The sequence below is a fragment of the Salmo salar genome, chromosome ssa14 (genome assembly GCF_905237065.1).
Source record: "Salmo salar chromosome ssa14, Ssal_v3.1, whole genome shotgun sequence".
In the NCBI taxonomy this organism is placed as follows: Eukaryota; Metazoa; Chordata; class Actinopteri; order Salmoniformes; family Salmonidae; genus Salmo; species Salmo salar.
Genome location: NC_059455.1, coordinates 58666091 through 58674701, shown reverse-complemented (window position 1 = coordinate 58674701; position 8611 = coordinate 58666091). Strand labels below are relative to the sequence as shown.

Sequence of the window (8611 nt, the reverse complement as noted above, 5' to 3'; positions counted from 1 at the left end):
GGAAACAGGGTAGTTTGATTTAAGTCATTGTCTGTATAGTTTTTTTGGGCCTTTTCACCCAGCATTGTCCCAGCCAGATCTGCGGCAGCAGGAAGAATTAAGTCCTCCGCAATAGTATGGGGCTTGCCTGTCCTAACCACTCGGTAGCTCACCATATAAGACGCGTCTAGCCGCTTCTTATTAATGGTATCTGTTGCTTTTATACATGTCCTACTACTCGAAAGTCTTAATTCTCACTCAAAAATCTCACGTGGTTTATTTCTCTAATTGTCATGTTTCGTTCTTAGGGACCATCAATGCTGCAGACATTTTTTTGGTACCAATCTACAGATCTGTGCCTTGACACAATCCTGTCTCGGAGCTCTACGGACAATTCCTTCGACCTCATGGCTTGGCTTTTGCTCTGACATGCACTGTCAACTGTGGGACCTTATATAGGTGTGTGCCTTTCCAAATCATGTCATATCAATTGATTTTACCACAGGTGGACTCCAATCAAGTTGTAGAAACATCTCAAGAATGAACAATGGAAACAGGATTAACCTGAGATAAATTTCTTATCTTATAGCAAAGGGTCTGAATACTTACGTAAATAAGGTATTTCAGATTTGTTTTGTTTTTATACATTTGCTAAACTTTCTAAGAAACTTTTCGCTTTGTCATTATGGGGTATTGTGTGTAGATTGATGAGAAAAAAAATCTAATTTCAGCTATTTTAAAATAAGGCTGTAATGTAACTACATTTGGAAAAAGAGAAGGGGTCTGAATACTTTCCCAATACTCTGTATGTAATTGCATGTTACCAGGTGTTACATTGGGGGTATAGAGTTGAGACCCATGGGATGCTATCATACCAGTGGAATTCAATAGATCTCTCTTGAAAAAGGTCACAGAAAAATGTCAAATTCTGAGGAATGTAATTTCACAAATGTACCCCAGCATATAACTAAATTACTGCAATTGTGACGATTCCAGGTTTGCAGACTCGTGCAACATTGTCTCTCAGTGCGACGATGGCCTGAAAAACACCACCGTACAGGAATGAGTGTGACAGAATGACACTTGTGTATTCAGGCATTTCAGTCTATTTCCTAGTCTACTCACCCAACCAGCAACCAAGGAAAAAGTGTAAAAAGATGTCAAAGTGCCAAATTCTCAAACAACATAATAAAGCAGATGGCAAGTGAAGCCTAAAGAGAGAAATAAATAACATTTGAGCAAATCAAAATACATTGATCCATCATCAAACCATAATTTATGAAAAATGTTCATGTTGGAACTATACTATGATAATTTCACAACAACAGCAGATACTAGTATGTTTCTTAATCCTGTGACAAGTCTGTCTAAATATCAATTCAGTAGTAATACCAGGTGCACAACAAGTAGTGACGTCATCTTGGCAGTGGAGAAAGCCCATCAAATAACAGGCAAACAGACATGCAACCTGAAGAGACAGACAACATAAGCATTTCAATGTATTGTCATGGAACCCTACTGTACAGCTAAGGATCTTCAGTACATAAACAGAATCTTGAAAATTGACTGGTACATCCCAGGTATGCGTTTTTACCTCAGTGTGTGGATTTATTTACCTGAGTTAGCAAGACAAACTGGGCAAATGGCCAAGGAAGAAGGAACAACACATTGCAAGCACCAATAATTACTAGGGATCTTCCTCCAGGGTTGGAATGCCTACAAAATGGTGCAAAGACAACAGTATTATTTGCATTAATCATCAGTGACATGTATTAATTTATCTAAGTGAATATATATCTAACTGAATATTTATCTATAAAACATAAATAGGGTTTTGAAAAGAGTGGTGAAGCCCAAGATGGTCATAAATAGGTAAGATCAATGGCATGTGAACTGAAAATACCCGAGAATGTGTGTTCACAGCAGCATCTGCAGGACAAAGAAGGGATAGGAGAAGCTCTCCCTCAGCGGTGGAGTCCACATGACCCAAGTGCTCTGGAATACATAGCATGAGTTGAGATTACGCACTGATAATACATTTTTGGCCGATACCGATATCCAATATTTTCCTTGCCCCAAAAAATGATACCGATAACCGATACTTAACATTTTTGCGGCCTTTTAAGCATTCTAGTACAGTTAAATAGTTAACACACACACGGACGTAGCGGTCTAAGGCACTGCATCTCAGTGCAAGAGGTGTAACTGTAGTCCTTGGTTCGAATCCAGGCTGTATCACATCCGGCTGTGATTGGGAGTCCCATAGGGTGGCGCACAATTGGCCCAGCATCGTCCGGGCCGTCATTATAAATAAGAATTTGTTCTTAACTGACTTGCCTAGTTTAAATAAAGGTCTCACTCACACACCGACACCACACTAACCAACAAGTTATTTGTTGGCATTTATGTACAGTATGTCCCCATTACCAGTAAAACAATCAAAACCTATTTCTTTCACTTACTTGCTGTTCAGTCGTTTCATTCTTACCAGGATTTCTATGGAACGCGTGTCTGGGTCTTTGCGTGTCAAAAAAAGATACGTCAAATAACACTATTTGAGTGTCAAATAAGCTTGTCGACCAATCAGGACCGGAATATGACTGCACGTCACAAATTATTTAACACGTTCATAATTTTTGTACGTAGTTATTACACATTGATTACACTATCACTCGTATTTCATATGTCACAACGATTCATCGATACGTATGCTATGATGCTGGTAAAGTTGTCTCGCACACCTACAGTGCTGGTCATAAAAAAAAGCTAGCTAGCTCATGGATGCAAACAATGTTCTTCCCCAAAAACATAGTAAAACGACATCTGTTTCAGCGCTATAGTTAGCTAGCTGACTATATAGCTAAGTGTCAACATCTAAAATAATCCTAATTTATAAAACAGTTCTTATTTGATTAATGGTGGTCGGAACCATCTATGTGAAGCTAGCCACAATAAGGATTTGCCACAATAGTGGAAAGTATGTAATACTTCTACTATTTGTATTCATTGCATCATTGTCAATGACAAACTTTTATTTTGAAGGCAAACCGCAAATTCCACTACTATGCCTAATCCTTACTGTGGCTAGCTTCACAACACATAACCTGGTTTGGTCGAGCATCGCTAGCCAGATGAAGCTAGCTGGCTGCTTATAACGTTAGCTTTGGGCAACCGGGTTAAGTAGCTGGCTAGCTATTTATTTTCATGAACTGAAGTTAAATGTTACTAGGCAAACAATAAGTGGCAACCTAGCTAATACTTTCTCACAAGGATTCCTAAAGCATTGCTAAGAATAATGAAAATGACTGCAGTTTCTAATGGTTCTACCAGTTCTTCTCTGGATATCATAAGGTGAATGCACCAATTTGTAAGTTGCTCTGGATAAGAGCGTCTGCTAAATGACTTAAATGTAAATGTAATGTAAATGTCATTGTTTTCAGGCTGGTTGTCTTGGTGCTAGCTAGGTATCAAGCTAAAGCTAGCTACCCCAGAAGTTGCGGTTGAACAAATGATGCTTTATCACCAACACGGTATTGTAAATAACATCGTTCGTGGCCGGTGTTTGCAGACTTTTTTGTACAGCTTTGACAGTGCTACTGTATCTTTTTTGATACCCAAACAGCATTCCATAGTATGTATGTCGTGAAGCTAATAGCAGTGACGCTATTACTGTGTAACTGTGTTAGGGCAACATCTGAAAAATAGTGCACTTGGTAGTGTGCACCAGTGCTCGACCAGTCGGCAAAAGCCAACATCACCCACGACAGAACGGTTGATTGTCAAGGTCAACGAATTCCATTATCTTGGCTTTAATGGATTTCACCTTTGAGTTGTCTCACTGAAATGTTCTTACTCTTTCAAATGACTGCTCGACTCATTACGTTATGTACCTACATTATATAGGTATGCACGGTAGCTTTGACATCAGATTTTTAACATCGTTGTTAAACTAGACATCAGGCCTATACCGATGTTGGCATTTTTAGCTAATATCGGTCGATTCCGATATGTTCACCTATATATCGTGCATCCCTAGTTGAGATAGCATTCACCACCAGCCAACCCCTGTGAGGATCTAAGATAGTTTCCATGCACTGTATACAACAATCAATTTACATGAATCTCAACAAAACATGATTTTTTTACATTTAATTTTACCTTTATTTAACTAGGCAAGTCAGTTAAGAACAAATTCTTATTTAGATGGACGGCCTACCCCCGGCCAAACCCTAACGATGCTGGGTCAATTGTGAGCCGCCCTATGGGACACCCAATCATGGCCAGTTGTGATACAGCCTGGAATCGAACCAGGGTCTGTAGTGATGACTCTAGCACTGAGATGCAGTGCCTTAGACCGCTGCGTCACTCGGGAGCCCCAAGTGAGGAAACTTTCATATGGATTTCACAGAGTACACAGCTCCAAAGTGCAAAACTCTCTCTTACCTCTCCATGGTTGAAGAGACCCAGGACGTTGATGACACCTCCAAGACAACTGCCTCTGGAAAGGACCCCAAAGATACCAAAGACCATGGTTTTATGGAGTACCATAGGGATAAACTAGCCTGGGTACCTGTCTGTTTGTGCCATCATGCCACTACTTGTCATGGCTTACAACAAACCAGTGGTCATCGACTGGTCGATCTTCTAGGCATTCATAGTTGATCACCAAACATACATTTTTTTTGCGCTGTTGGCGGTATGTTCACTTGATTCAGAAGCCCTGCGCACCGGGTAAGCAAAGTGTTTCCCTTTTGGACCATTTCATTTGTCTGAAAAGAAACTCTTGAGTGTGCCTACAGCACTGGCCAATTGGATAGCTCAAATCACCATGCCTGCAGCTTCCACGACCCCAGCCAAAGCAAAGTTTGATAGCCATTGTTTCTCCTTTGTCTTTGTTTGGTGAAATAAATAAATATCTGCACTTGCATATTTACAAAATGATAAATTCTTGCTAGCAAAGTAATACCAGATAGTTCCAACTCCTCCACTTCCTCTGAGAACAGATTGAGCCTCTTCAGAGCATTGATCACAAGAGGGTACTCCATGATCAGGTGGAGCCAATACAAATAGGATGGTGCTTTGATGAAGAACTTGAAATAGAAATAATACAGATCCTGACAGATAAAACCAACAAAATGTTTACAGCAATACCTATGGGCTAAAAAGACGTTAGCTGAGGGGTAGTTGATCTGGACATTTCTATAAATAGCTCTCTAAGGTATGACTAACATTACAAGATGAACTGATGATGCACTACCCAATTTAGAAATTGCACCTTGTGCATTCTACTATTACAACTTTCAAGAGTAAGTTTAAAGCTGGACTGAGTTTCTTTTGGGGGAGTTGGTATGAACTGGGTAGTTCCGAGCCCTGAATGCTGATCAGCTGACAGACGTGGTATTTCAGACCGTATACAACGCATATGACAAAACATTTATTTTTACTGCTCAAATTGGTAGTTGGTAACCAGGGGTTTGTGGTATATGGCCAATATACCACGGTTAAGGGCTGTGTCCAGGCACTCCACGTTGCGTCGTGATGAGAACAGCCCTTAGCAGTCTTATATTGGCCAGTTACCACACCTCCCCGTGCCATATTGCTTAATTAGCTAATAGGTTCGTTCATTAATATTTGAGGCGAATATTGACACTTACCAAGAATGACTGATACCAATGTTTATACAATCTCGCAGTTTGGCCTAGTTTATCTCGCAGTTTGGCCTAGTTTATCTCTGATGAAAACAGACACGTCAACTCCCATCTTCTTTGGTTTGCAAAACTCAGTTGAGAGAAACACATTTCCGTGCCTGTCGTTTGTTGACATGACGGCCAAATTCAATGCCTTTACCCTTTCCACCATTCTGGATGACTTCGGTTGATTGTAACAATTACTCATCGTCCCTTTCAGAACTAAATTGGGGCTCATCGACTGAACTGTGAGTCATCAGGTTCAGACTCCGAGTCCGATAATGCCTCAAAATATTACATAATTGCCAGAGATACCAGCTAGGCAACTCGTTTCAGTATTTTCAACCGGTTATTTTCTTTGTCAAACTTCGAAGTAATGAGCTAACGTTAGTTTGCTAACTAGCAAGCATTTGATGTGCCACTCAACTTCAGAGGACGCGCCGCAATTTTAGTAACCATGGAAATCCCGTATCAACAAAACAGGACGGTTTTACTGCACCATCGTTATATTAATTCATATAAAAAAAAAATAATAATATTCATGTTTTCTTATACTGGATACAATATTTTCAAAAAAAAGAGTTGTCTGTTTTCAATAATGTTAGAGCTCGAGCATTTATCTGATGCTCACGACCGTTACCAACAAACATTTACATTACATTTAAGTCATTTAGCAGACGCTCTTATCCAGAGCGACTTACAAATTGGTGCATTCACCTTATGATATCCAGTGGAACAACCACTTTACAATAGTGCATCTAAATCTTTTAAGGGGGGGGGGGGGTTAGAAGGATTACTTTATCCTATGTATTCCTTAAAGAGGTGGGGTTTCAGGTGTCTCCGGAAGGTGGTGATTGACTCCGCTGTCCTGGCGTCGTGAGGGAGCTTGTTCCACCATTGAGGTGCCAGAGCAGCGAACAGTTTTGACTGGGCTGAGCGGGAACTGTGCTTCCTCAGAGGTAGGGGGGCCAGCAGGCCAGTGGTGGATGAACGCAGTGCCCTTGTTTGGGTGTAGGGCCTGATCAGAGCCTGAAGGTATGGAGGTGCCGTTCCCTTCACAGCTCCGTAGGCAATCACCATGGTCTTGTAGCGGATGCGAGCTTCAACTGGAAGCCAGTGGAGAGAGCGGAGGAGCGGGGTGACGTGAGAGAACTTGGGAAGGTTGAACACCAGACGGGCTGCGGCGTTCTGGATGAGTTGTAGGGGTTTAATGGCACAGGCAGGGAGCCCAGCCAACAGCGAGTTGCAGTAATCCAGACGGGAGATGACAAGTGCCTGGATTAGGACCTGCGCCGCTTCCTGTGTGAGGCAGGGTCGTACTCTGCGAATGTTGTAGAGCATGAACCTACAGGATCGGGTCACCGCCTTGATGTTAGTGGAGAACGACAGGGTGTTGTCCAGGATCACGCCAAGGTTCTTAGCACTCTGGGAGGAGGACACAAGGGAGTTGTCAACCGTGATGGCGAGATCATGGAACGGGCAGTCCTTCCCCGGGAGGAAGAGCAGCTCCGTCTTGCCGAGGTTCAGCTTGAGCTGGTGATCCGTCATCCACACTGATATGTCTGACAGACATGCAGAGATGCGATTCGCCGCCTGGTTATCAGAAGGGGAAAGGAGAAGATTAATTGTGTGTCGTCTGCATAGCAATGATAGGAGAGACCATGTGAGGATATGACAGAGCCAAGTGACTTGGTGTATAGCGAGAATAGGAGAGGGCCTAGAACAGAGCCCTGGGGCACACCAGTGGTGAGAGCGCATGGTGCGGAGACAGATTCTCGCCACGCCACCTGGTAGGAGCGACCTGTCAGGTAGGACGCAATCCAAGCGTGGGCCGCGCCGGAGATGCCCAACTCGGAGAGGGTGGAGAGGAGGATCTGATGGTTCACAGTATCAAAGGCAGCAGATAGGTCTAGAAGGATGAGAGCAGAGGAGAGAGTTAGCTTTAGCAGTGCGGAGAGCCTCCGTGACACAGAGAAGAGCAGTCTCAGTTGAATGCCCAGTCTTGAAACCTGACTGATTAGGATCAAGAAGGTCATTCTGAGAGAGATAGCAGGAGAGCTGGCCAAGGACGGCACGTTCAAGAGTTTTGGAGAGAAAAGAAAGAAGGGATACTGGTCTGTAGTTGTTGACATCGGAGGGATCGAGTGTTGGTTTTTTCAGAAGGGGTGCAACTCTCGCTCTCTTGAAGACGGAAGGGACGTAGCAAGCGGTCAAGGATGAGTTGATGAGCGAGGTGAGGAAGGGGAGAAGGTCTCCGGAAATGGTCTGGAGAAGAGAGGGGATAGGGTCAAGTGGGCAGGTTGTTGGGCGGCCGGCCGTCACAAGACGCGAGATTTCATCTGGAGAGAGAGGGGAGAAAGAGGTCAAAGCACAGGGTAGGGCAGTGTGAGCAGGACCAGCGGTGTCGTTTGACTTAGCAAACGAGGATCGGATATCGTCAACCTTCTTTTCAAAATGGTTGACGAAGTCATCCGCAGAGAGGGAGGAGGGGGGGGGGGAGGGGGAGGAGGATTCAGGAGGGAGGAAAAGGTAGCAAAGAGCTTCCTAGGGTTAGAGGCAGATGCTTGGAATTTAGAGTGGTAGAAAGTGGCTTTAGCAGCAGAGACAGAAGAGGAGAATGTAGCGAGGAGGGAGTGAAAGGATGCCAGGTCCGCAGGGAGGCGAGTTTTCCTCCATTTCCACTCGGCTGCCCGGAGCCCTGTTCTGTGAGCTCGTAGTGAGTCGTCGAGCCACGGAGCAGGAGGGGAGGACCGAGCCGGCCTGGAGGATAGGGGACAGAGAAAATCAAAGGATGCAGAAAGGGAGGAGAGGAGGGTTGAGGAGGCAGAATCAGGAGATAGGTTGGAGAAGGTTTGAGCAGAGGGAAGAGATGATAGGATGGAAGAGGAGAGAGTAGCGGGAGAGAGAGAGCGAAGGTTGGGACGGCGCAATACCATCCGAGTAGG

General features: G+C 43.7%; 1 long non-coding RNA gene across 4 annotated transcripts; it reads right to left on the bottom strand.

The window, feature by feature from the left end:
* Positions 1–484: 484 nt before the first annotated feature.
* Positions 485–4491, bottom strand: LOC106570079 (uncharacterized). 4 transcript variants are annotated; one of them, XR_006758864.1, is made up of 6 exons: positions 4423–4491; positions 1883–1974; positions 1596–1695; positions 1372–1447; positions 1105–1190; positions 485–1018 (listed from the first exon to the last, which is right to left on the bottom strand). It is a non-coding gene; the product is annotated as an uncharacterized lncRNA (long non-coding RNA). The 4 variants fall into 4 exon arrangements; XR_001320612.2 differs by having other exon boundaries at positions 1105–1447; XR_001320610.2 differs by lacking the exon at positions 485–1018 and having other exon boundaries at positions 1068–1190.
* Positions 4492–8611: the final 4120 nt, after the last annotated feature.